Raw genomic sequence first — 23,690 nt, forward strand, 5'->3', positions numbered from 1 at the left:
GGTGTTAGCTCAGCTCTCACCTCTGCAGGAGTCTACCGTATGCCATGCAGCTGTGGACAAGTCTACATAAGGACCACCAAATGCAGCCTTGCCCAAACATAAATCAAGGAACATGAAAGGCACTGCAGGCTAATCCAACCAAAGAAATCAGCCATAGCAGAGCACTTGATGAACCAGCCTGGACACAGCATATTATATGAGAACACAGAAATGTTGGACCACTCTAACAACCACCATATCAGACTACACAGAGAAGCCATTGAAATCCACAAGCATGTGGACAATTTCAGCAAAAAGGAGGAAACCATGAAAATGAACAAAATCTGGCTACCAGCATTAAAAAACTCTAAATATCCGGACAGTAAATAAAGAACAACACTTAGAAGCCACGGGAAACTACAACTCTAATTCAAGCACATACATTAGCTGCAAATATGTGGAAACATGGTAATGTGTTCATTAGGGTGTCACATTTTCCCATAGTAATGAAGGCAACAACTCATTACTGTCATAGTGCACCTCATAATACAATTGAATTGACAGTCTCTGCTCAAAGAGACTGCAATGTCTAAGGCAGTAGTTCTCAACCTGTGGGTCCCCAGATGTTTTGGCTTTCAGAAATCCTAACAGCTAGTAAACTGGCTGGGATTCCTGGGAGTTGTAGGTCAAAACACGTGAGGACCCACAGATTGAGAATCACTGGTCTAAGGTGGGGGTCAAGTTCAGCTTCAGAACAGCCAGACCCATTGGGTCATTTGGGAGCTTGTAGCTGAAAAAGTAATGTTCAGATTTGGCTTCCTCTAGAGCAGTGCCTCTCAACCAGTGGGTCCCCAGGTGTTTTGGCCCACAACTCCCAGAAATCCAAGCCAGTTTACCAGTTGTTAGGATTTCTGGGAATTGAAGGGCCAAAACATCTGGGGACCCACAGGTTGAGAACCATTGCTCTAGAGGCAATTATCTCCATGGCTGGTTTCTGTTGGTGCTCCCACACTGCAAAGTTGCTGCAGTTTGATTCCACTTTAACTGGATCCATCCTGCAGAGTCCAAGGATTTGTAGTTTTGTGATGCTTATAGAATTCAGGTAGCCAAACATAAATTTAGCAGCAAATATAGGCTTCTATTGCCTGAAAAGACTGTGTGTGTCTTTGTTTTGCTATAAAATATGCTTAATCCTTTGGGGACATCAGTTCCCAGAATTTCTATTCGGGCTGGGTTTTTGAGATCCCTATTATGGGGGGGAAAGATATAGGGTAATTACATAAGATAGATATCAATCTAAAACTTAGCAAGTAGAAAGGGATGATAGGCACTGTTATAAAATGCATGCTGTATTCAAATATCACTTGTCAAGTCTTTTTAGACCAGTCACTAATATTGAGCTCAATATTATATTAATCCTTTGGCAGAGTCTGGGATTTGCACCAATCCCAGACAAAAACACAAGAATCAATGCAGGCCGTTTGTAGCTCTACAGCTAGGAAATGAACTAACTAATGGCTGAGCTCTAGATAATTATGCAGATGTTTCTGCAGATGTTCTGCGAATAAGATGTTACCTTATTAGCAGAACAGTTTGTGTTGTTTTGGGTATTCCCCTTATGTTCAGAAAGATAAGGTTAGGATAGAAGACCTTGACTTGTTTAGATCAATTATCTTCCTACTTGCTACATACATGGTGATTCTCTTTGCATCCCTGGTGGTTGCAACACAACAAACAGGAGCTCTGGATCATATATATGGTCATGTTATATATATGCACACAGATTGAGGAGACAAATGGCTGCAAAATTCCTGGACAGAATTTCACACTATTTGAAAAAAAATATGTATATGTTTGAGAGAGACCAATAGCTGCAGTAACCTGCATAGATTTGCTGTACTAATCAGAGAGAAGGAGGAGAGAACACGAAAAATAACATAATAGAAGCCTAAGCATTTTCCAGGACTTCTGCCAGACTTGGAAGTATCAGATTTATTTTGAATTTCTATTTATTAAAGGGTCATTTTTTGGATTTTAGTCATCCTCTACTTTTTTGACAAATCGTTTTTATATGTTCTGTTGTTTCAACAAGTTGAAATTATAGCCATGTCCTGCACCTTCAACCCCTGGTTTGCTGTTTCAACCATTGCTCCTGTTTTTTTTTTTTTTTGACATTCAGTGATTTCTCTTCTCAGTCAATTTGGTGCCATCTAGTGTTTAGTTTTACATTTGCAAGCTAAAAACAGGGTTCTACTTTTCAACTGATTACATTTTTGGACAGTGGTCCAATCCCTAATCCGTCACATAAGTAAGGGATTCCTGTACAATTCCAGAATCTCCCAGCCAGAATGCCAACTGCCCATGTTAGCTGGGAAAGTCTAGCAACTGGAGGTCATTTTTCCAAGGTCTGTGACCAGAAATAATAAGGTTTTTCATATATCCTTGCTTATAATGGAAGTTGAGTGCCCTTGTTGTTTTAGGAATGACTTTTGTTTCCACTGAAATAACCTGAGTGTTATATAAAGGCTTTTGAGAAAGAATCTTGTTACTTTCCCTTCTAAAACTAATTAGATGGTATGCTTTTGACAGGACTGTCTGTTTTATTGATTTATTTTTATATAGCATCGTAAACATCAATGGCGCTGAATAAATTGCCATCTTCATCATAGGAGCAGCTATGCTTCTTTGTTGTTCAGTATAGTCAGCTATCCAACAGCACAATTTTAATATGTTAATCAAGTTCATGCTGAAATGTGTTAATTTCTTGTCAAGTATAAATAATACAATGCATATACCACTTGATAAGTGTGTTTGAAGTACTTCACACAAAATCACCCCGCAATTAGTGAACTGGTGTTACTATGTCCCTATCTTAGTAGACTGGGTGCCTCCCCAAATCACCCTTTAAAGTTTGGCAATACAAAATGATGTAAATCAAGGACTTTTAGGCTTCAGTCTGGGGGGCCCTGTGGCATAATGGGTTAAACCCTTGTGCCGGCAGACTGCTGACTTGAAGGTTGGGTTGCTGACCTGAAGGTGTCCAGTTTGAATCCAACCCAGGGAGAGTGCGGATGAGCTTCCTCCGTCAGCACCAGGTACGAAAAAAAATCTGGGGTTTCCGCATTGAAAATTGGATTAGAAGGAGAAATTTCATATGTTGCTTGTCATACAATCAGGAAACAGGGAATACGTGCCAAAATCCCTTCCTCTACAGAACCACTAATGGTATAGGAGTACTTTCCACTTTTCACTGTGGTAACCCTGTTACAAATTATTTACAGAGCATATCTTCAATATTTAAGGCTACGTTCTTGTTTCCATTTTCCTGGGAAATATGCCTAAGTTCTGCATAACACATCTAGGGTGGCACTATAAACCAGCTCACATCATAATGTCAATAGTCTTTACAACAACTTTGCAAAATAGACAAACATCCATATGCATCATGTTGAGTGAATAGCGTTTCCCCTTGAACCACCTTGTTAACTGACCAAAGTAAGATTTGAACCAGGGACTTAGTTTCTCACAATTTACAATATTAAAGCAGTTTCCAAGAGCTTCCTTGGAGGAAGTGCTGGATTATCAGTATTTCAGTTGGGGTAATAAAAGGCAAAAGATTTATACGATCTGAAGAGAAACCAGAGTAATTGCTCCATGCCTCTCACTGACTAAGGATGGTGAAGAGAAAAGATGTTTTTTCTTCCTTTCCTTGCATGGTCACTTCCTAAATTACTTTGCATTAATATTACCATCAACATTTTGTGTGTACTCAATTGAGTCTAGATACATGGGGCTGAACTGCCAGTATCACTGAAAATGTAGTCATTGTTGCTTTCTATTATAATTATATTTCATCATTTATTAATATTTTAAAGTAATTAATATGCTACCTCTCCTAGAACAGGTTGCATATTTACAGGAAGAACTGAACTACTCAAAGGCCCTGACCGCCTTTATTTGATCTTGTTTGAAGAAATAGTGCTGCAGATTTTGCTTGTCTGGGTATATCAATGCCAAGTGGGAGTTTTCCTTCACAAGCACATGCATGTGTATTGTGCTGTCCTGCCATTATGTCAGCTTGCCATATATTACTTCTCCAGGGGCAACCTAAGAATGATGTCAGCATATAGCTATTTGGTTAGTTATATCTGATAAGAAAGAAGATGAGTAGGACAGAGAGGAACATTTATGTCTCCTGGATAGATGTTTAACGGAGGAGGAAATTACAAAGGTTGACTCATGCAGAGTTTACAGAATGAATAAAATAGGCGTAACATGTTTCCCCAGTCCAGCCATTAGCATACTGGCATGTATGTTTTACAACAGTTAAAACACACAATGTAATAAAAATAATACCATCAATTAAAGTAGTTAACAGTGTGGTTACCATGAGGATAATAACAACAAAATAAATGAGATACTATAAAATTATTGAAAGCATAATGTAAAGGGAAAATATTAAAAACCCTATTAAGCAAATGCAAGGATGGCTATATAAACCAAGTCACCTCCGTTCGGTATTTCTTTGGGGGGCTCGACTACAGAAGAGTTTCAGTATCCAGTTTTGGTGATCAGGACATTCCAAGGCGCTCCTTCCCTCTGTTCTGGAGTCCATAGAGTTGAAGAATATTTGTTTAAAGTCTGTACTAGCCCACTACTGTCACAATAATATCAGGCAGTTCACAGACATCAAATAAGCACATCATTTTTTATGCACAACTTCCTTGGCCTGCTCAATTGGTTCATACTGTTGGAGACTAGCCCGGAGGGGAAGTAAAGGAGAGAATTCCAAGAGAGCAATAAACAAGCCTTTTATTGTTATCACAGCTGATGATAAGGCAAAACAGCTATAGGCAGGCACCCACTCAAGTGGGTCCATACCATGCAAATGGCCGTCACAACAAGTGCGTAGCAAACAAAGACTATATACCTTTGGCGTATCTAAAATTGACCAATGGCTGAGGGTCTTCCTCACCTTCCACACCTACTTGGCATAAATTATACCTGTGACCTCACTTGTTTACTCTGAGCTTCTTCTCGCTTTAGAACTTCCCGGAGAAAGGCACAAGCTAACAGGAGGGGAAGAGCATATGCAGAGGCAAAGCTACATAGGCAATAGTTTACTATTTTCTGGCTTTTGGTCCCTTCAATACCACTCTATATTTAGTTAGAAGGCACAGATGGTTTCTTGTTTTTGTTTGGATCCTGGCATTACTGGTATATAGGTTGTGATCATGACCTTTTTATTTCTTCTCTGCCATGTTTCCCAAAGTGAACCAGATTGCTTAACATGTAAGAATTCTTCCACAAATAGTGAATAAAAAGCATCTTCGCACATCTCATTAATTTTTGGTATGTGAGATTAAAACAGGAGAGGGAGATTAAAACAGGATGCAACAAGAGCACTGACAGCACAGGAATGACATACACATTTATGGTTCGGTTTTTGTGGATTTGATTATTCAGAGATTTGATTAAAATGATATTTTGAGGAATCTCTAGGTTTTTCTGTGCAACTCTGTGCTCAACTTCTGCCAGAGGACCTGCAGATTCTGAGGAATGACATTGACTTCTGACAGAAATTGACCATAGTTCATGCTAGAACAGTGGTTCTCAACCTGTGGGGCCCCAGGTGTTTTGGCCTACAACTCACAGAAATCCAAGCCAGTTTGCCAGCTGTTAGGATTTCTGGGAGTTGAAGGTCAAAACATCTGGGGACCCGCAGGTTGAAAACTACTGTGCTAGAGGAAATAAAGCAGGCATCCTCAAACTGCGTTCCTGCAACTGTTTGGCCCTCCAACTCTCAGACTCCAGTTGTCAGGAACTCTGGGAGTTGGAGGGCCAAACACCTGGGGGGGCAGTTTGAAGAGGCCTGACATAGAAATTCCTAGAGAGGTGTTTTCTCTGCTAAAAAGTAGCAACTTTAAAATTAATGATATTCCACTTTCATGGTGGTCCCATGCACCTAATACAGAAAATATGACTGTTTGTGTGAAATGCATACTTTCCAGATGCTTTGCTGTGGTTAGGTTATCAACACTTTGAGCCACTTTGTATTTGACCTAGCTTTGAGCAGGGCAAAAGCTGAAGCACTGCTTTGAAGATCAAGGTTGATCATTTTGTCATGCTTTCTTTTAAGAGAAAAGGAAAGTGTCTTCTTTTTTCACCTAACAATATGACACAAGTACTTTGCCATGGCAACCCAGCCCATAAAACAGCATAATGTTGATCTGTAGGTATTGGTTGCTATGGTGAGTAAAGTTGAGAGTGGTGGCTTGGCATCATCTAGCAAGGAGGGTTCATGTCAATAGGATCTCTTACCAGGATGTACCTGAGGCAGGGGTTAGGCTCAAAGGCCAGCTACCAAAAGGAAATTAATAAGTAGGGAACTCTGAGAGTATAAGTCAAATGTACGGTACACTGTACAACTCACTTTTACAGTCATTGCATCGACTGGAATTTAGTTCTGGCCATGCAGTTACCAAAACCCACTTACCCTATAGAATTTTGTAAGCAACACAACCATCTCCCAAGGCATCCATTTTTGTTTGTTGGAGAATGTGGGATGAGTACGAACATGTCCAGCTATTTTATGGTAGCTGAACATATTGCAAAGTTTTCATCTGCAGAGAGATTGCATGGATTGGACATGCAGTCTCTTCCAAAACTATGATTCTATGGATCCATAGACATCTCCACAGAAGCCCGTTCTCCATTGTCTAACTATAAGGAATAGCTACATACATCCTCACTTACACTGCCTCACTCTTTGGTGATATGGAAATGGCCATGTAGATGTAATTACAGATGCATAGTTATATGGTACATGCATATATCCTAAAGCAGGACCTCAAACAATGGGTGTAAGAGTGGGCATAGTACAGAACAACTAGGGAACGTCTCCATTGCTAGCAGTTTTGAATTATTTCTGCAGATAACTTAAAGCTCAATTAGAAGTTTTTAAAATCTATCTTAACTGAACTGGTCTAACACATTTGTGCCTGATTCCACACTTTTGGGTATACAATGTTCAAACTTACAATGACAACAATGCAATGGCATTTCACTTCAGTACAGACTAGGCGCAAGAGTGTGTAACCTGAAAGTGTAAGATACATGTACCACTCTACAGAGTTTCTAGCAATTGATTTTTCCAGATTATACTTCATGATAAAATAGCTATGGGTACTTAAAATCTCCGCATTATTGTTTATGTTCTCACTGACACTCCTACAGAATGAAAACATACTTCAAATATGAATGTTCTGGATGAAACAGTCTTTTATTCAAAGCTATTAGCTGTGACTTTGTTCACTAACAATATAAAGAAAATCACTTTGGGCACTTGACCTACAGACTAGAAGAAAATAAAATGGGTTTGCCTTGGAGCTTCTGAGAAGATAGGCATGAAAATATGCTGTGCTTTGTATGTCTGAAAGCTGTTGTCAGGCTTCTCCCTCAGCAGATATGTCTAGACGCTGGCTGTACATTAGGCCCCAGAAAGCTAATGCAAGGGGCTTACTTTGGTGCTGCCACATCTTCTGCCTCTTCCAGTGGGTGGAAGGAGATGCCATTGCTGATGATGTGGTTGGTGAGAATAAGCTTTGCTTCCTTTCTCAAGCTGTGGGAGAGCTTGGGCTGCACTTCTGCACAATTGTTTTCTTGTTTTTGTACAGGAGAGAGCAAGAAGAACATATTATTCGTGGCTATTCGGGCTTGATACATCTAATGTTTTCCTGCTGTAGTCGAGGGTAACCCCTCCCCCTCAAAAGAAGATAGTTTATAATCAGGGAACTTATAGTTTTGCCAAGGACACCAGGCTGGACTGATATAATAATAAGAGTTAAATCTTGGACAATTTGCAAAAGGGACCAATGACCACAACAAGGAATGCTTCCCATGTTAAATCTGTGTACATTTGATATTCTATATTTTACATTTCATATATTTATAGCAGAAGGTCACAAGGGAAAATCATGTCACAAAAGGTATTCTGACCTTGGCCAAACTTGAGCCACGCTTGAGACTGCTCCTACTCCAGTCAATGGCTCTCAGACAAAGGAACTGCCAGGTGTTTGTGCAAGACAGGGCTGAGGAAAAGTTACATTTCTAGGCTTTAGGCAAATTTGAAATGTATACTTCTGCCTCTCTGTATCACCTTTGACAAACATTGTTCCCTGGATGCCTTAGACTAGATTCTACTAAAACACACCATCCACTAGATAGTCCCTCCCCCCCCTCTCTCTAACTACCTAACCCATAATCCCTTCCCTTGTGCCGGATTCCCTATCCCATCACCTGTGTGTTTTCCCTTGTCCCTGGGCGTGTTGCCTCAGAATGGTGCCTGGATGGTGCCTGCTGACCCCAGGGACCCCTCTTGTATAACTCTTTTTCCTCAAAGGCAGCCTGACTTCCGTGAAGAAGGTTCCCCGGGCTAACCCTGAGCCCCACTGTGTATGTGTCTTCCCAAGAACCCATAATGGGAGGCCTCCGCAAGTACAAGTTTTCCTACCCTCTATGGGACCCTCATGTATCTATATAATGTAATAATTGTGTATGTATGTGCATATAAAATATGAAGCAAGTGATCTCTTTGTGAACTCTAGCCAGCATTCCAAGGACCTGGGCATCCCAAGCAGCCCCAGGTTTTCATCTTTGTTTCACTGGACTCTCAAGTACCCCATACTGTGGATTATAGATCGGTAGCCCCAGCCTCAAGCCTCAGATCAAGGATCAGGCCACTTGAGGACTGGGAAAAGACCTTTGGACATGCAAACAATTCTTCACAAAGGACATTTCCTCTCTGCAAGGAGAAGGCAATGTTGCAACCTTCAAAACAATGACATTTCCCCTTCCCAAGAAATTGGATCATCTGATCCACTCAAGATGTCGATATTGCAGTTGTTGGGACTATAGGACTGGCACTGACTTACCAGACCCACTCATTGAACTTTTGTTGTTTCAGATGTTCATATCAATAAACCAGGATGGGCTAGAGGGCTTCTAGCTATCGCCCAGGTCCACTTGACAAAAGGGCCCAGAAAGGGTCAGTCATAATCCTATCATTTAGCCAAGTTTTTCTTTGTTTATGCTGCTGCTGAGCCTCTACTGTTACCATTGGACAAAGGGAAATTTACATCGAAGGCAGGCAGCGCTCTCTCATAAGCCAAGACACACCAAACTCCCATATCTCCAATCACGACAAAGCTGGGTCCAGCCGGGGAAAGTGGGAATTTTGAACCTGAAAACTGTATAAAAGTGCATGTTTTGCTGTGTTATGTATCTCAGCGTATTTGGCAAATTATCGTGGCTGGCATCGCTTTCAGCTGAAATTAAATAAAATACCTCGGTGGCTTCTGCTTCAACTTGATGAGATCTGTTCTGGAATATTGACTTCTTTTTCTCACCAGACTTAACCCACAGCTGCTTGGATCTCACTATCCACTGCTGCTCTAAATTGCTTGATAACACTGCCTTCAGAAGGCCATGAGAGAAAGAGATCCCACATTACATGTGTAATGGGTTGAAGCTGGGTGGATCACATGTTATACAGGACTGGTCCCACCATCTTTATCTCATACCAACCTGAGCTCATTGTGCTATCCTTCATCGCTCTATGACTTTGTGATGCTGCTTTTGTTGTTTTGTGGCAATCCTAAGGGGAAGCTTTTATAGGAATTTCTTGGCAAGATTTGTTCAGAGGGGCCCTTCAGATTTGCCTTTGGGCCCTTCCAGACAGGCCCCATGTCCCAGGATTTCATCCCAGGTTTTCTGCTTTATACTAGATTATATGAGTCCACACTGCCAGATAATCTGAGATAAGCATAAAACCTGGGATCAGATCCTGGCCTGTCTGAAAGAGCCCTTTGCCTTTTTCTGACTCTGAAGGAATGAGACTTGGCCAAGGTCACCCAGTGGGTTTCCATGGCTTTGCATCAATTCAGTCTATGGTCTCCAGAGTCATAGTTCCAAGGCTCCAGGCACTATACCATGTTGGCTTTCAAATGGCTTTTAAACTATTTTAGATTAGTACTGTTTTTAGAAGAATTATTTACTTTTTAAAATGTGTTTTAGTTTTATCATGGTGTACATTTGTTTTTATCTATGGTGTAAGCTGCCTTGGGGTTTATGTTGGGCTGGGGGAGGAGATACCAAGTGAGTAAATAATTTGGGACAGTTGTCTTCGTTCATTCTGAAGACAAATTTCCATGCAATTATCAGCTTTCACTACTTTTTGCTGTAGCTGATCAGGAGTTGTCTAACCATCTGTGGGCCCTTCCACACAGCCATATAACTCAGAATATAAAGGCAGGAGATCCCAAAATATCTGCTTTGAACAGGATTATCTGAGCCCACACTGGTAAGGTAAAGGTAAAGGTTTTCCCCTGACGTTAAGTCCAGTCGTGACCGACTCTGGAGGTTGGTGCTCATCTCCATTTCTGAGCCTTCCCGCCAGAGCGGTACCTATTTATCTACTCACATTTGCATGTTTTCGAACTGCTAGGTTGGCAGGAGCTGGGGCTAACAGCAGGCGCTCATTCTGCTCCCGGGATTTGAACCTGGGACCTTTCGGTCTGCAAGTTCAGCAGCTCAGCGCTTTAACACACTGCGCCACCACCAGGGGCCCACACTGACATACAGTATATTCCAGTTCAAAGCAAATATTGTGGGATTTCCTGCCTTGATATTCTGGGTTATACGGCTGTGTGGAAAGGCCCTGTGAAGAATGAAACATCCAAAACTGACTATTTACTTTGATTAATCTTGATCAAAATGGGCAGTGGTATTCCTCCAGCTATTTTTGAATTAGTCCCCAGGTCTAGATCCTGAGGTCCACAATTTCCCATCTCTGATGTGAACCCTGTTTTTGAGTTACTTGTGCCTGGTGATATTCCTCTTTACCCAAAAAGAACATGGGCAGCTTAGGTAACTGTCACATTATAGCACTTTTATAAGCCATATGACTAAGACATTCAGTTGATGATGCTGTCCTACACTGAACGATTTCCCAGTACTCATTAGCAACACATTTTTATATGAAAACAATGTATTGGCTACACTTTTCCCGCAGTAAGCACTTGAATCATCATTGCTTACTGGCAGAAGATTTGCACAGTAACTTCTATGATCACAAAATGAATTAAATGAATTATATTTCTGCAGCAGCCTGCTATACAATAAATTGTGGGAAGACATAGAGGTTGTTCAGTTCTCAGAAAAACAGATGAGGTGTATGTGAAAGTTTAGATTCTCAGCTCTGAATAGAGGGGATACAAGAAATATTATGCTGGTTTGAAGACCAGAAATTTTTTTTGCAACTTATTCTTTAATTAATAGAATACCACTTTTTGAAGTGTTATCTTTCAATATCAGACACATACATACATTAGGGGGGAGAGTAAAGTAAAGGCAAAGGTTTTCCCCTGACGTTAAGTCTAGTCATGTCCGACTCTGGGGGTTGGTACTCATCTCCATTTCTAAGTCGAAGAGCCAGCATTGTCCGTAGACACCTTCAAGGTCATGTGGCCAGCATGACTGCATGGAGCGCCGTTACCTTCCCGCCGGAACAGTACGTATTGATTTACCCACATTTGCATTGTTTGATTTACCCACATTTTTGAACTGCTCAGTTGGCAGAAGTTGGGGCTAACAGTGGGAGCTCACCCCGCTCCCTGGATTTGAACCACCGACCAGCAGCTCAGAAGTTTAACCAGCTGCGTCACCGGGGGCTCCTGGGCGGGGTGGTGGTGGTGGTGGAGGAGAGAAAAGACATTTAAAAATTCAACATAAATGCCATAGGACAGGTGTGGGGGAACTTCGGCCCTCCAGGTGTTTTGGACTTCAACTCCCACAATTCCTAACAGCCTACTGGAGGGAAGCAGTTTCCCCATGCCTGCCATAGGGTGACACAGAGGTTTGTCATTCATAGTAAAGGTAAAGGTAAAGGTTTCCCTTAATGTTAAGTCCAGTCGTGTCCGGAGCGGTACCTATTGATCTACTCACATTGGCATGTTTTCGAACTGCTAGGTTGGCAGAAGCTGGAGCTAACAGTGGACGCTCAGTCCGCTCCTTGGATTCGAACCTGCGACCTTTCTATATGCAAGTTCAGAAGCTCAGCGCTTTAACACATTATGCCGCCAGAGGCTCCTTGTCATTCATAGGGCCACCATAAATTGAATGTGACCTTGTGGCAAAATTAATTCCCATGGTTAACAGTTTTAAAATAAAGAAACAAGAGTGGAGGAATTTTACGATTATATTGGTAAACTTGCATAAAAATTAGCAGGGAGATGGAATAAAAAGCTTTGATGCAGTGGGATGAGAACATGTGCTATCATCAATGGAAGCATGCCCCATCCTGCAACATCACTGCAATGCACCTGCAGCCAACCGAAGAGGTAAGGAAACTGCAGGACAAGCACAAGCTTGAAAGGTATGACTGCATGATGGATCTTTTACCCTTCCCCAGTTTCTCTGGGAGGCTTGTAAATATAAAGAAATTATTTCCTTTTAGGATGCCTGTATAACATACCTAAATGTCTTCCTGAGCCACAGAAATGTTGTGGAAAGTCAGCAATAGAAGCATATCTCACAAACAGAGTCATTAAAAATTGCAAGCCAAAGGTGAGTAACAAAGCGGCTGAGGGGGAAAAGGAAGGGATCTGAGGCTGTTAGGAATGGTGGGAATTGAAGTCCAAAACACCTGGAGGGCAGAAGTTTGCACATGTCTGATCTACACTGTAGATCAAACTGCATTGTTTGACTCTGCTTTAAATGCTATGAAATCCTTGTAGTTTAGTGGAGCAAGAGAAGGCCAACGTGTTTGTAAAACCACAACTCCCACCATGCCATAGCATTGGGACACGGTTGCTAATATGCTGTCAATCTACATTAATTATGGTGTAGATACACAGTAGATGTCCCCTTAGCAACTGTCTGTGCAAACAAAGTATCAATAAAACGGCACACTTGAAAACATGATGAAACATTATGGGTGCTTTGGACTAGAAGGGCTTTAGATTCTGGATTTTGGGATGCTTGTATTTGAATCGTGGAGATGGGACCCATGTCTACATATGAAATAAAGTGATGCTTCACATGCACCCAATACATATAGCCTGAAGGTAATTCTATACAGTGTTTTTAATTATGTGTAAAAACACAGTTTGTGTGGGTCACTGTGAGTTTTCCAGGCTGTCTGGCCATGTTCCAGAAGCATTCTCTCCTGACGTTTCACCCACATCTATGGCAGGCATCCTCAGAGGTTGAGGATTGGAAACTAGGCTAGGGAGGTTTATATATCTGTGGAAGGTCCAGGGTGTCTGTTGGGAGGCAAGTGTGCATGTTTCAATTGATTAGTATTGAAAAGCCTTGCAGCTTGCCTGCCTGGGAGAATCCTTTGTTGGGAGGTGTTAGCTGGCCCTAATTGTTTATGTACATTGCAACAAGCAACACTGTCACTCTCTCGGTCACTCTTGCGGACTAGCAATTTAAAGAAGCACAGGCACCAAAGGCCTTTTCACTACGCCTGGAAAAGCGAGGACACCACAGAAGGGCCCCGCCCCCCGCATCTGATTCGCCGGTAGCCGCGAAGGCGGGGATTAGTCAGGCTTTTCCCGTTCCGCCACTGGCAGGAGCGCGCCACGCCCCTCGCAGCCACAAGACATTCATTGGCTCCCGGCCTCCAGAGCTCATGACTATGTAACGAGCGCGTGCAAAGCGGACTGTTGCCGCGGCAACGAGAGGCCTTGCGGCCGACGCGAAGCCCAGAAAAACAGTGGAGACCCGTAGAGCGTCTGAAGGGGATTGAAGGAAAGGGGATTTGGGTGGGCTTGAGGTGAAAGAGATATCTTCCGCTTCCACCATGTTCTTGCAGGTGGAGGAAATGAGAAGCAGGTACGTGGGTCACTCTATACATCCAGGTGAACGTTTGAAAACGGGGACGGGGGGAAGAGTCCCAAAACGGTATCAGACAGATATGAGCCAGTGAGTACGCCTATACCAGGTATGGGCAAAACTTGGGCTCTCTAGGTGTTTTGGACTTCAACTCCCATAATTCCTAACAGCCTACCGGCTGTTAGGATTTCTGGGAGTTGAAGTCCAAAACACCTGGAGGGCCCAGGTTTTGCCTGTGCCTGGCCTACTGCAGAACTACTACTCTCAACATTCTGCAGCAGTGGTTCTAAACCTGTAGGTTTCCAGATGTTTTGGCCTTCAACTCCCAGAAATCCTAACAGCTGGTAAAATGGCTGGGATGTCTGGGAGTTGTAGGCCAAAACACCTGGGGACCCATAGGTTGATAACTAACCTCTTTTCTACAGCATTGAGCCATGGCAGTTAAAGTGGTGTCAAAGTGCATTAATTCTACAGTGTAGGTTCACCCTCAGTCAGTGTAGCCTTTTGTGAAAATGTTCTTTTCCCCACACGAGGAGGAAGTGCATTCACTGTAGTTGGTGCCATTTCAATGGATTTCTTCCTGGACTAGAGGAGACCACAGTATTGTAGCCAAAATACAGTCATCTCTCTTTATTCACGGATTCTGTATCCATGGAGTCAACCATCCATACCTTGAAAACATTAACAAAAACATAAAACCTTCATTTTGTTAGTTTTGGCCCAACTTTCTAACAGAGATGGGCCAAAACTAACAAAATGAAGTTCAACAGGGACAAATGCACTTAGGCAGAAAAAAAAACTCTTATTGGCCTTTTGGTTAAGATCAAGTGTAGTATCTGTTCATATCAGTTTAATAACAGGGACAAATGCAAGATACTTCACTTAGGAAGAAAAAATAAAATGCAAAGATACAGACTGGGGGACGTGTGACTCGACAGCAGTACGTGTGAAAAAGACAGAGTCCTCATGGACAACAAGTTAAACATGAGTCAACAATGCGATGCGGCGGCTAAAAAAGCCAATGGGATTTTGGCCTGCATAAATAGGAGTATAGTGTCTAGATCCAGAGAAGTCATGCTACACCTCTATTCTGCTTTAATTAGACAACACCAAGAACATTGTGTCCAATTCTGGGCACTGCAATTGAAAGGAGATGTTGACAAGCTGGAATGTGGCCAGAGGAAGGCGACTAAAATGATCAAGGGTCTGGAGAACAAGACCTATGAGGAGCGGCTTAAAGAGCTGGGCATGTTTAGCCTGCAGAAGAGAAGATTGAGAGGAGACATGATGATAGCCATGTATAAATATGTGAGGTGAAGTCATAGGGAGGAGGGAGCAAGCTTGTTTTTTACTGCCCTGGAGACTAGGATGCAGAACAATGGCTTTAAACTACAGGAAAGGAGATGCCACCTGAAGATTAGAAAGAACTCCCTAACTGTGAGAGCTGTTCAGCAGTGGAACCCTCTGCCTCGGAGTGTGCTGGAGCTTCCTTCTTTGAAGGCTTTTAAACAGAGGCTGGATGACCATCTGTTGGGGGTGCTTTGAAAGTGATTTTCTGTGTGTTTGCATAAATGTACATGTTCATACACACACAACATTCTTAGGCTGACTACAGTCTCCAATGCTATTTTTCTTCTCCCTGTTGTGTTTATATGTGACTTCAAGAGGCCAATTGACTTATATTAGGTAAAGGTAAAGGTTTCCCCTGACATTAAGTAGTCGTGTCCAACTCCAGGGGTTAACGTTGTCTGTAGACACCTCCTAGGTCATGTGGCCAGCATGACTGCATGGAACACCTTTCTATTGATCTCCTCACATTTGTATGTTTTTGAACTGCTAGCTTGGCAGAGGCTGGGGCTAATAGTGGGAGCTCACTCTGCTCCCGGATTCGAACTGCCAACCTTTCGGTCAGCAAGCTCAGCGGTTTATCCCGCTGCACCACGGGGGGCGCCTTATGCTAACCCCATCAATTTCATAGGGTTTTCCTAGTTAAGGAATACTCAGAGGTGTTTCTGCCAGTTCCTTCCTCTGGAATATAACCTGTAGTCCTTGTTATTTATTGGTAGTCTTCCATCCACATACTAACCAGAGCTGATCTTGCTTAGTTTGCATCTTGACTTTCCCTAGAACGACCATCAACCTATTTATTTGGCAAATTGTCTCTTCTGGAAAGCTCTGGAGCCTTTGATATTAAAGACATTAGTTTTTCAAGAGTGGAAGTGGATATATTCCCACTTCTGATTATTTTTTTTTCATAAAAGGACATTTTTGTTAATTTATTGTGTCTTTGGGGCCAAAGAAAGAACAAAAAAGTCCCTTGACCCAATAAAGGTGCCATCACTAAGGCCCCTTCCATACAGCTGTATAAAATCTGCATTGAAATGGATTATAAAGCAGTATGGACTCAAAGTAAATATTGTGGATTATCTGCCTTGATATTCTAGGTGATATGGCTGTGTGGAAGGGCTTTTGGTTAGCTCTTAAATGATTTTATTAGTAGCCAGTGTAGATGAGCTAAACCTAACCTTATCTGTTCTCAATATCCCATTCTCCTGCATTCCCTGTGATCAACAGAAACACAGCTGAATGTGTTAGAAATAAGTTCAAATGTTGGTCTAGATACTTACTGATGTCTGACGATTGTCTGTCTCTGTGAAATGTATATTAAAAATTTTCTGCATTTCAGCATTTTTTCTAATTTATTATAAGAAAACGTTTTAATGCTTTGTTGAGAAGATAAACAGTAACTGATTGAACTAGTGGACCACAAGTAGATTTGCCACTGAACACAAGCACTATGGATAATGTAATGAAAAAATGTGGATAGGCTCCACAGAAAAGTGGATAAAGACAGAGGGATCACAAACATAAATTTGTGCAACGATCTACTGTATCACATGTAAATATTTGCCATCGTAATGGTTATAGAGTCATTACAACCACCAAGAAGAAATAACCAGAGGTAAATACATCTCAGGAAACCTAAGTAAATGCATCAATGAGATAATTGCTTTTACATTATTTATTAATCATTTGTTCGAAAGGTTTATCAACTGATGTTTAAAACCAAAAGATAATGCTGTAAGATAGGTATAGGTATTAAGATAAAAAATTACCATGAATCATAAAAGTCATGCACCCTCTTAAAGGGAGATATGTTTGAAGACCTTTACAGCTACTTTTCTTAAAGTGGCAATTATCTGGCAAAATGTGTTTTTTCCATTTTTAAAATACAAAAAAAGTATCAAAACATAATTGTATTAGTAATTTATTTTATAAATGGAATATCATAAAATTCATTAAAGGCAAATGTCCTCTCTTGTCCTCCCCCTAGTAGTAGTATTCATACTTCTAAATGACATTTCTGCAGACTCAGGTTGGAACCCTTTTGACAGTGTTACATAGATATATTATTTTAATTTGATGTTTTTCCATTTTTACTTTTTTTGTTGAGATTTTAGATTTTAGACTGTTTTATTGTATTGAATTTCATTTTCTACATGTAGTGCTTTGAAATCATCTTTCAAATTAAGAAGACGACTATGTCTTTTAAAACCCATTATTTTGTCTCATAGGTGTTTGTTTTATAGATTAAAAATTATAGGCTAATGACACATGTTCTTTACTGGAATGTCCACTCTCCACCCCCATTTATCATGGTCTGAGTCCAAAGACGAATTTTATCCTATATTAATTCATTCTGCCGTGTAACAACTGATATTGCAACCCTACATATGCCTGCTTAAAATCATCCTAGCGGCCTTCTCCACTGCATTCAGAGAATAAGAGGAGAGATAGAAGGAACATCTGGCATTGGTGATGCGCTATCATTTTAGGGGACAATGCTAGTAGTGACTGCCCCCTACAGATTCAGGGAGTCTGCAATAGTACGGCTGACCATATATTCACCACACGTTCAGTCTAAAGCAGTGGTTCCCATCTTTGGCCCAGATGTTTTGGACTTCACTTCCCACAGTTTGTAACAACTGGTAAACGGGATGGGATTTCTGGAAGTTGAAGTCCAAAACACCCGAAGGATCAAAGGTTGGGAACCATTAGTCTAAAGGAAACAGAGAGACCAAATTCAGTAATAATCTATTTATCAAGAAGAGATTAGTATATCTCACAGGTGTAGTCAGCCAAGAGTGTTTTGAACACAATCTGTTTTATATGACAGGAGGTAAATTCAAAGCTCTATAAAATTTAGACTTGTCAAACTGTCATTTGCACGACCTGCAAATTTGCACAAAGGTCAAGTTATGAGACCATGAATAAAACAATATGCTTAATCACCACTATTTTTAATGCAAACTCCTTCTCTGTCTCTATTTTTATAATCTTTTTATTTGTTTTGAACTAAGATAATTAATATAACAGGGTAGAGCCTATAGCAGAGAAGACAAACCTTTTATTTAACTTACTTATTTAACGTAAAGTGCCAACACGGCAATTTAACCTGAATACTGAGGTTTTAGTTTACCAAAAAAACAACAACACTCATACTGCTGCTCATACTGTATTGTTTTTGTTGTTGTTGTTGCAAAGGCTGGGTGGCCATCTGTTTGGGGTGCATTGATTGTGCTTTTCCTGCATGGTGGAAGTGGGTTGGGCTGCATGACCAGTGAGGTTACTGCTGCTGCTGCTGATGATAATAATAATAATAATAATAATAATAATAATAATAATAATAATAATATGGCTGGATGGCCATCTGTTTGGGATGCTTTGCATTGTACTTTTTCTCCATGGCAGAAAGAAGTGGACTGGATGGCCCCTTGGGGGCTCTTCCAACTCTGGGATACTATTATTGGGACAGCACCACGAGGGCAGTGATGAAGGAAGGGGCTCCAGAGACAGAATGAATGCAGCCTGGCATCTCTGGCGCCATGGCTCAAGGCTAGGGAATAGCCCTGGGAGTTGTAGTTTTACAAGGTCTTTAGCCTTCTCTGGTGCCTCCTCAAAGTCCAACTGGGGGTGCTCTCTGGGGGGTTTTCTTTTTCCTTCCTTCTCCTGATTCATGGTGCCCCCAGAGACACCCCCAGAGAGAAGCACCTGTATCCTTTTCCCAGTCTCCCAGTGAGAGTCTGAGGTGGCTTTCTCCTACTTCTCTTTACAAGGTAGACCCCGCCTTGAGGGGAAAGTGTGTGGGGAAAGGAAAGCGGGGAGGGAGGTGCCACTGCTGCAGAGAGTGAGAGGAGGAATCTCCAGCAGACACAGGGAAGGTTGGGAAAGAGAGGGAAGGAGGGAGCCCTAAAATGAAGCAGCAACAGCTGTGTGCTGGGGTGACAGCAGTGCATGCCCTCAGGGTGAGTTCCACCCTGGCATACGTGCCATAGATTCACCAACACTGGCCTATAGGATGCAACATAATGCATAAATGTAGGCAAGAATGGTTCTTACTATTAGAAATTGATTGATGTAACAATAGTTTCCTGGTGACATAATCATAAATCTCAGCTGGCAAAAGATTGTATTTTTCCACAAGAAGAGGTTATCTATAGGGCATTTTTGCAAAATTATACTTAAAATTGCATTCACAGCTCTCCAGCGACTTACAAAACCAAACTATGTATAGTGTGCAGTCTGTACAAATTTCTGATCTTTTCTTTTAGACAGCTGCTATTTTTCTTGAAGTATGAAACTAAATAATTAAGTGACAGGGGAATACAGCAAAAATCCCTAGAGTAATGAATACATTATGTACCAAAGAGAGAGCAATGGGCTTTGAAAGTGATATTTTATTGCTGGCATATAGAATGGTGAAGAATTATTGCTAGTAATATAGCATATGCCCATGGTGGGAATGCATGGTCCTGTGAGACAAGAGTCTATGCTAATGGCAGTAGTGCTGTTAGTAGGGTCTCCCCTGTTAGGCTTTTGCTGAGGAGCCAGACTAAATGTGCCGAACAACTATTAGAAAGCACTAGAAGCAGGGGGTGACACTGGGGGAGAATCTCTCAGAGATGACAGTCATCATATTTAACTCTTCTTAGTGCTGCACATAAGAAGACAATCCAAAATGAACTGAGAAAAGTGCCAGGAGATGAGAATGCAAGAGTAGATAAGAGTAGATTGGCATTAGCCTTTATACTTTTAGTTGGGGTAAGATCCAAATAGCTCAGGAATTACAGTGTTCCCTCACTTATCGCTGGGGTTAGGTTCCAGGACCACCCGCAATAAGTGAAAATCCGCAAAGTAGGGACACTATATTTATTTTAATATTTATACATTGTTTTAGTAATTATACACTATTTTAAGTCTTTATCAACCAATTGTGTGTTGATAAATCACCTCCTTCTCTCCCCATTGCCGCTTGGGCTCCTTTTCTCTCCCTTTGGCTTCTCCTTCCTCCCTTCCTGAGGCTATAAATTGTAATTTTTATGATTTATAATAGTATTTTAGAGTTTATTGGAAAACCGCGAAATAGCGAAGCCGTGAAAAGTGAATCGCGAAGTAGTGAGGGAACACTCTATATTGATCTATGGACCAGTTTGAACTCTGTACTCAGCATCTAAAGCCTTTAGCTGTCTAAATACTCTGAAGGTATTTATTTATTTATTTATTTGCCCCATTTATTTATTTATTTATTTGCCCCATTGCCTTTCTCACCCCGGAGCGGACTCAGATTTTGTTTGATTTCAGAAGCTAAGTAGAGGCACCTTGACCTTGGAAGGAGCTGAGGGTGGCAGGGAGTTCTGTTGTGGGCTGGTCCATGAGGTTACGAAGAGTCAGAAGCAACTGAACAAATAAAAAACAAAAGTAGATGCAAGTCTAGAAAGGGATTTTGCTAGGAAGTACCAAATGCTGTAGCAGTATTTAGAGAATGGCAACAGAAAACTATCTATAGATTTTTTTTTTTAAACCCTGATGTTTCTTCATTAATTGTATCATTGTTGTATTATTTCAATTTTTATCATTTGGAAGCAGCCTTGAGCTTGATTTTTATGACAGAAAGGTGGAGTGTAAATGTCTAAGTGAATCAACTGAACAACTAGACAGTTCATTAAATTATACGCTGTCTTTATTTTCTTTGTTGGAGCTAAGAGTCTAGAAGTTCTGTTGGATTACAGAAAGTGAAAACGTCTATGTTGTCTAAGAAATGATAAAATACTTATTTGCATATTAGTGTGTACTTAACAGTGAATCATTTTCACTTTAGTGCTTTACCAGGCCTTAATAACCTCAAATACCTATTCACTATCACTTTACATTTCAGAACTTTTGCCAGAAATAATTGTCATTATGTCCTGTTACATGTTCACTGTCATACAAAAATTTATGCTGGAAAGATTCTTACTTAAAAGAACTATTGCATCTCCAATTATTCTGTTCTTGTCTGTAATAAGTATAATCGTATTTAAAAAAAACTAAAAGTAACATTTTATTTGAAAAAAATACTTTATAGGTTTGTCCTTTGATATGGGTTCTGATTTTGAGTGGTCTGTTTAATTGTTCACTGTTAAATTTATATTATTGAATCTTCAGTTTTGGAAGTAGTTTTCTGTTTTACACACATGGGTTTGGCGTGAAATATTATTCTGCCAGCTAATTCATTTCTATAAGAGTTACAAGTAACAAATCGATATTGGAAGTATAAAAACCAGGATCGTAACTTTGGATATTAAACCACAAATTGATCTACTTGTCAAAACTATAAGTAAGTGCTGCTTCAAGATATGTTTCAAAGATGAAAGGACATTTTGTAATGCAACTGCAGTATACTGAAGTGCTGAAATAAATCACTTTGTTTCTTTTTGTTTCACATGTGTTGATTAACTCTTTAGTGGCATTGTCTGGAGTTTCAAACCATAAAGCAGCATTTTCCAAGATAGCTCGAAGTAAACATAATGAAAGATTTCTGCTCTATTTATGATTTCTGCATTGTCATAATAAAATGTTAGTAGAGTTTCTTTTTATAGAAAGCAATCAAATTCAGATTGTAGAAAGTGCCAAATTGTCTACCTCCACTGAAAGGAGGTAACACCAGCCAACAAAAAAGTGTAGGGGTCGACCTTCTAACACAGTGGTCCTCAACCTGGGGTCCCCAGTTGTTTTTGGCCTACAGCTCCCAGAAATCACAGTCAGTTTACCAGCTGTTAGGATTTCTGGGAGTTGAAGTCCAAAAAAATCTGGGGACCCCAGGTTGAGAATCAGTGTCTAACATTATGGGTCCTCTTTGATCAACCATTGTGGATCTTCTTTAACACTTGTTTCAGTGTTACTCTGCCCCTTAATTTTATTTTCATCTCGAAGTAGGTGAAATCTTTGATATCCATCCTTTTTCATATAGAATGTGGGAGGTGAAACGTATTAAACAGATATTTGTAAGAAGACATTTTATAAATAATGGGCTATATTATTAGAATTTGTGTCATCCAGAAATGTAAGAATGTTTGCTTTAAACCCAAGTTTCATCATAATCAGATCAATTTTGCTACAAAAGCATTACACTCTAATTTATTTTAAAGTTAATCGTTTTAATCTTGTGATCATTTATTTATTTATTTATTTACAGTATTTATATTCCGCCCTTCTCACCCCGAAGGGGACTCAGGACGGATCACATTATGTACATATAGGGCAAACATTCAATGCCCATAAACACATCAAACCGAGACAGAGACAACAGACAGACAGACGCAGAGGCAATTTAACCTTCTCCTGAGGGGATGTTCGATTCTGGCCACGGGGGAGCAGCTGCTTCATCATCCACTCTGATGGCACTTCCTCACTTCCTCATTCTAACGTTGTAAATTAGTTAAACTTGCCTCCCCACTTTTATAAGTGGTACTTTATTTCCTACTTGATAGATGCAACTATCTTTCGGGTTGCTAGGTCAGCAACGAGCAGGGGCTATATTTTATTTTTAATTGACGGGTGCTCACCCCGCCACGTGATTTATTGCAGCAGCTGTTTACCAGCCTGCGCCACAGCCCAGCCCCATTTGAGACCAATCCTGAATATTCAGCATACAGGTTACAGAAGTGTACACAAAACATCTTGAGACGTATTCTTTATTTGTTTGGAAGAGTATTATAGTGTACTGTCATTATAGAGAGTTGTATGGTAGGGACTATGACTGAGTTTGGTTGACTTAAATATATACATTTACTGCCAAAGAAGAGACTATTTAACCCATTGTTCTGTTCCTGTATAGACTCCAGGAATAGGACAGCAGCTTGTAAATAGTTTTAAAACAATTACTACCAATAATATGGCTCTCTGTTTAATATCTTATTTGCCCTTCTCATGTTAGGTGAAAAATCTAGAGGGATGTCATCTAGAATTTGCAGAATTCTTCATCTTGTAAGGCTGTAATGTCCTTTTTCTTGCTGCAACCCATGATTAGATTTGAAGTGCTTATGTTACAGGATGATAGATTTTTGTTGAATGGAATCAGTTATCTTAGGAAGTATTGTCCTCTCACTTGCTGGATGTTTCCAATACTGCCTCACAAATCAAATGTTGAATATATTTTAGCTACAGATTGTATGCATCAATTCACATATTGGAATTAAATGACAAGGGCCCCTTTAAATCTGTGATTTTATTATCATAGTCCCAGTTTGGAGATGCTGAGCCCAGTGTTTGTTCCTGGTAGATGTTGCTTTCAGTTTGTCTTTTACTTCCTTGGCTTGGTATAACCCTGTGCCTGCAGTTGGAACATGAGGTTCTCACTGGTGTCATTCCTAGTTATAAGTTGAGTATCCCTTTTCTGAAATGTGTGGGACCTGAAGTGTTTTGTATTTTTCCAGATTTTGAAATGTGTATATTCTCATATCCATATTATGAAATACTTTGAAGACAGAACACAA

The 23,690-nt window shown here is 40.6% G+C and overlaps 1 protein-coding gene and 1 pseudogene across 2 annotated transcripts in view; both read left to right on the top strand.

The window, feature by feature from the left end:
• Positions 1-13,665: 13,665 nt before the first annotated feature.
• Positions 13,666-23,690, top strand: part of lrrc56 (leucine rich repeat containing 56) — a 52,894-nt gene continuing 42,869 nt past the window's right edge. For both annotated transcript variants that reach the window (XM_003214782.4, XM_062967582.1), the window contains exon 1: positions 13,666-13,875. The gene's annotated coding sequence lies outside the window, so the exon portion shown is untranslated. The remainder of the gene's footprint in view (positions 13,876-23,690) is intronic.
• LOC134295750 (U2 spliceosomal RNA) lies at positions 14,673-14,772 on the top strand (annotated as a pseudogene).

Source organism: Anolis carolinensis, chromosome 1, assembly GCF_035594765.1.
Source record: "Anolis carolinensis isolate JA03-04 chromosome 1, rAnoCar3.1.pri, whole genome shotgun sequence".
NCBI classification, from domain to species: Eukaryota; Metazoa; Chordata; class Lepidosauria; order Squamata; family Dactyloidae; genus Anolis; species Anolis carolinensis.